Here is a 6,000-nt window from a genome sequence, read left to right on the forward strand (position 1 = left end):
ACAGCGGCGCCAACTTCGAAGCCATTGATGGATGAAACACAACGAAACATAAGCGTAAGGGAAGCAAGATTCGATTGTCGAAAACAGGGCATGGGTGTAAAAGAAGCGGTGAGAAAGGCGAACGACAACATTGCCTAACGATAAGCGAGTTACCGAGACTATATCCTTCATTGGAGAAACGTCACAATGACACTGCTCGTGTACGATACTACCTCAAATCAATCAATCGAATAAACAAACGAGCTTTATTTAAGTATCACAGAATGTTTAGGAGCGCGGACAAAAGGCCATGAACAGGCTTGACTGGGTCCGTGCGCCCCAGAAATGGCACACAGCGAGAAGAGCGCGATCTAACTAAAGAGGCTACAGATTCGCACTTATATGTATTTTATAAGAGAGCAAAAGATTGAACTGACCAAGTTTTAACAACATTTACTGAGGCCACAGCGGTCTATATACGAAAACATATAAATTGAAATCAGTAACGTCACAATGACCTACTGGTGTTGGGGTCCCTGCTTGAAATTCAAGCAATGAAACTTTGGCCGTCCATTTTCTCATCTAAGAACGAACCTGTTACTGCAAGGTTAACGAAAATGTAGTTTTGAAAGAACCCGTTAACGCTCTATACTGATTCAGTGTTTTTCTTATAATAATAATAATAATAGTAATAATAATAATAATAATAATAATAATAATAATAATAATAATAATCCTATTTTATGTCCACAGCAGGACGAAGGCGTCTCCCTGCTATCTCCAATTACCCCTATCCTGTGCCAACCGATTCCAACTAGTGCCCACGAATTCACCCCACCTAGTTTTCTGCCGTCTTCGACTGCGCTTCCCTTCTCTTGGTATCCATTCTGTAACCCTAATTGTCCAACGGTTATCTAACCTGCGCATTACATGACCTGCCCAGCGCCATTTCTTTCTCTTAATGTCAAGTAGAACATCGTCTATACTCGTTTGCTCTCTGATCCAAACCGCTCTTTTTCTGTCTCTTAACGTTATGCCTAGCATTCTTCGTTCCATCGCTCTTTGCGCTGTCCTTAACTTGTTCTCAAGCTTCTTTGTCAGTGCCAAGTCTCTGCCCCATATATCAGCACCGGTAAAATGCACTGGTTGTACACCTTCCTTTTCAATTATAATGGTAAGCGTCCAGTCAGGAGCTGACAATGTCTGCCGTATGCGGGTAAGCGTCCAGTCAGGAGCTGACAATGTCTGCCGTATGCGCTCCAACCCATTTTTATTCTTCTCTGAATTTACGTCTCATGATCAGGATTCCATGTGATTAATTGACTTAGGTAAACGTACTCTTTCACAGCCTCTAGAGGCTGAACGGCGTTCCTGAACTCTTGTTCCCTTGCCCGGCTATTGATCATTATCTTTTTCCCCATCTGTAGATTAATCTTAAACCCATCTCTTACACTCTCTCTGTTAAGGTCCTCAATAATTTGTTGTAACTCGTCTGCAGTGTTGCTGAATAGAACAATGTCATCTGCAAACCGAAGGTTGCTGAGATTCTCTTATGGGTTTCTCTTATGTGTCCCTTTAAACCTATGTGAGTACGTCTCTTGGCCAGTAATAGCGTCCATCGTCAGGCAGCATACGCTAAAGGCGGGCTTTCGTATTAAGGAACACAATTAAGATTGCGGCCTCCCGGAGCCTTTACACTGAGATCGCCCACGCACGCGTGGCCCTTTAAACACCTGCCCCTCGTCCCTGGAGCGGAGGCAAACCGAGGAAAGAAACGAGACGTTGCGGACTTCGCTGCAATAAAACAGCGGTTCATCACGAAGCGAGCACGGACTCCCGTCCATCCATGGGTGGCGAGGAAGTCGTGCTCGGGTGTACAGCCGAATCTCCTCGGCAGTCCGCGGTCACGGAAGGCGAAATTCGCGTGTGCCGATGCCGGCCTATGCCAGCCTACACTAGCCGAGCCGAGTCGAGCCGAGCCAGTTACGAAGCGGAGTCGGCCGTATCCCATAGCGCCGGCCCTTGGGCGTCGGGCGAGAAACAAACACGCGTGCACAAAAGATGGGGGGGAGGGGAGGGTTGTGGGAGTTGAGAACGGATCCTCGCTCGGTGTGGGGAGGAGTATATCGTGCGTGACCGACCGGCGTGGCACAATCGCCCCGCTGCCGCAGCGGCGTGTATGTTTGAGCAGCGTGAAATCACGAAACTTGATTCCTGGAATCAAGGCGAAGCCCCGTACCCCTCCTCCACGCCGCTTTCCGCGAACCCCGTCCCCTCAAATCACCTCCTTCCTTCCCAGGGTTTCTTTTTGCTAGAGGGGCCCTCATATGGAGAACAACAACTAGTTTCGGCGCTTGGCGTGCGCACGACGCATGCAGGACAGGTGTACAAACGTCTCTCACGCGGGAGAACGTGTTGCCCACATTGCCCTCACAAAGTCATAGCGTATTCAGGCTTGATCTCGTCGGCTGTTATTTCATTCTTTAAATTCGGTTCGCCCGCTCGCGGAGCAAGCACGTCTCGCACAGGGAAATTTCAATCTGACGTCGCGTACGGAAGCGTACGTGTACACTACATATCAGACCGAAAATGCAGGTTTCGCGACCTCGTGGGCGAAATTGCCTGGATGGAGGAAAAAAAGCGGGGGGGGGGGGGGGGGGGGGAGGTTGGTTGTGGCGAAAGCGGAATTGCGCCAGTGCGAATAACTTCTGCAACGTGAACCCTCGCACGTATAAATTTCGATGTAGGACAAGCTGAACCCGTAGGAGTCCGTCGATGCCGTTGCTGTCATTATTGGCCTCGCGGAATGCCGAGCTATCCTTCGCTATAAGGAGTTCGTTCGATTCGCCCTTTCAGGTCACCCGTCGGCCGTTGTATCATCACGTAGGGGCGTTTTCCTTTGTGAATGGAGGACACCTCGAATGTGCGTTAGCCTAGGCGAACTGGCCATCTAAGTTCAGTAAAGAAATGTGCATATGTAGAAGGTTGCTGCTTCATTCGCCCCTTGAATCCATGCAGGTCCATATTTGGTCTTGACAATCACTGGCGAAGTACTCTTTGGTTGAGCGGCCATTTCGTGGACTTGCTATGACAATGGCGGAATATTCTACAGAGGTACTATACTCAAACAATAGAGCGATATTGTAGATGAATTTCCTTGTACGAAGTGCACTACGTGCCATTTCCACATAAATGATTTTCGCCGTAAATTAGAGCACTTGAGAAATTGTGGTAGGTCGCATTAAAGTTAATTTTAAGCGAATGAATGAAACTCTACATGTCAATACATGGAGACCGTGCTACATGAATACAGGTATTTTGTCATATCAGCTTCAGCAGCGAAAAGGAAGATATGTCTTGCATAAGTGATTAACTACCTCCCTGGTTGTGACACCACTACACTTCTTATTTTTTTCTTGTCTATATCTTCCACGCCCCCCACCTTAGTTGTCCGTGCCTTTACATTGCCGCTGCATTATAACAGGACACGTGTTTCAGCTTTCTCCCTGGTTTCCTAGTGTGGTGTATAGCAAAAAAAGAGAGGAAAAAAAAGAAAGAGTGGGTGGGCCAAAACGCTTTTAATACTAAACTTACACTCTACTACCGCAAGAACATGAAATTTCATGCCGGCTTATTAGGGAACATACCACAAGATCAACTGATATAAGGTGCATTAGATAGTGCCCATCAGTTGTGCGCGCTTGCGTGAGAGAGATCGTTCCTTCCGTCTTTGGAACAGCCGCCGATGTAAAACAGTAAAGGCACGCCTCTCTGTTGGCAAAGCAGAAGCGAACGTCTCGTGCTTTTTAGCATGCGAAGCATGGTTGCTGCTATTCTGCGCATTTCCCAGTTACGCAATGGCAACACGTCCGAGGTCTGTGTTTTACAGGAGTACACCTCCATCGGCATAGGACTGTGGAAACTTTAAATCGATCACTCGATCGTTTGACCTTGCTTTACTTTTGGGTTTCTTTCTTTGACCATTTTTTTTTTTTCGTGTTTGCCGTTTTACTTCTTTTCAACGCGCACGGCTGGCTTATTTGAAGCTCTGGGTGACTCGATGCAGCACACAGTGACGTCTGATAGCGATCTTTTTCCGCGGGTTTTACGTTAAGCGCGCTCTTTCAATATGGCGCTTTGCCCATCCGCGTATAGCCCGATGCACATTATGCGTCGGCCGCCGGGTATATTTATGGTACGGCAGCCGCCTAACTCATCGCTCGCGGCGAAAGCTTAATCATGAGTTCGTGTTTCGGAAGCGATTACGCGATGAGGCTTGCAGCGCTGTGCTTTCTCCTTCCCGCATGTCGCCTATATAATACGAGGATGCACCAAGGACACACGTTAACCATACGCGAGTTTTTCGCTGATTCTCTGTACTTCGTGTTTCAAGGGCGAGGCAGCGGAGTGTATAGTGCCTTTAATACGCTCCATTGTCCTTGTCCGCGGCTGTACAGGCACGGTGTGTAGGCGATGAATAATCGGCCGACCCGTTCGTCCTCTTGTTATCGGTTATGAATGGTCGCGATCGATTATACACCGCTGAATAGATGAAAGTCTCTTTTGATAATGGGGTGTTATATATGGAGAAACACGTGTGCCGACCTCTATGCAAAAGTTACCGCCGTCTTAGGGTAGCGAAAGGGAGGAAACCAATAAACATAAATGCAAAGGAGTGCTGAAAAGAAAGTTACGTTAGCTGGATTGGTTGATATCACTTCTGGAATATCAGCTGTTTTACTTTGGCGTACAGTGCGGAAGCTTCGTATAATCCAGCGAAGCTGCATATGGCTAGCCGATTCGCCCGTCCGTCTGTCGCCTGTACGCCGAAAACTCCGGCGCAACCCAGTGCGCATGCGCGAAAAAAAATGAAACGCGAAAGAGAGGCACGCGATTGGCTGCGCAAGTAGTGACGTTGTTGCTCTCCGTCGCAGCCGAGCGCGCGCAGCAATTTCTCTCCGGATCCGAAATGGGTAGGCCACGCGTCATACGCACTCCTTAGGAGCAGGCAGCTTTCGATCAGCATTGAAACGTCGCGAGCAGAACCGGGTACGAGCTCGTATACGCCGTGCCGATGCTGCAAGCCGGGCACAAGAACAGGCTCGTGCAGCCGAGCGCAAGCAGCAACTGCCTACCGAGGATCTGGCAGCCTACCAAGCCGTCGTTTAATGAACCGTCGGGGTTAAGCCAGTGATAAACCCCGGGGCCGCACATTTCAGCTTGTAGGGAGTGCTTGGGCGGTAATTTTTGCCAGAAGCGGCGTTGGAATGTTTTGAAAGACTGCTGGCAATGCTGCATATCAGTTTCCGCAGTATGTACCCATGACGTCAAGAACTGTAGCAACATGCAGCTTGCAGGTTAAAAGTTGGATCCCCTTTAAAAAGGAAAGTGCTCCATTTCCTGCTAGTGCACTTTTTCGTACGCTACTATCACCACCAAAGAAAGGTGCGCGCCTAACGCGTGGATGGAGCATCGTGCATTGCACAGAACTAAAATAAACACTTTATTGTTGGGTACACTTGGACGATAAAACTCACTACATAGGGGACCGCGAATGACTTTCCACGTATGAATTAATTTTAACAGAAACGGAGGAACAACTATCTATCAAAAAACTATTCGCATTTTTATGTCAACCTAGTTACGTGCAGCGCTGGTTCCTTGCGCGTATTTGTTTACCAGTTTGCGGCTAAATTGATCATCTTCACCTGACTGCGCTTTAGCTCGCAAAGTTAATAAAACCAAGCATCCCAGGTCTGCCGAGGAGCTCGCAGACGCAGCTAGTCCATTCTTCTCGCGAATAACACATCCGTGAGAAACGTATAGCGGAATTGCGCAGTCGTGTGTATTACGGAAGCAGATAAAATAAAATGAAATAAAAGTAAGAAGCAACCCAATCATAAGCGCAAGAGGACAGCGTAATCTCCCGCTGAGCTCGCAGCCACCAGCGCTCGTTATTCCTAAGTCGCTTCTCACGTAACTCGTAAATCTTCGCGAATAAAGAAACGAAGGTCGGGTGTA

The sequence above is a fragment of the Dermacentor andersoni genome, chromosome 6, assembly GCF_023375885.2.
Source record: "Dermacentor andersoni chromosome 6, qqDerAnde1_hic_scaffold, whole genome shotgun sequence".
Lineage (NCBI taxonomy): Eukaryota > Metazoa > Arthropoda > Arachnida > Ixodida > Ixodidae > Dermacentor > Dermacentor andersoni.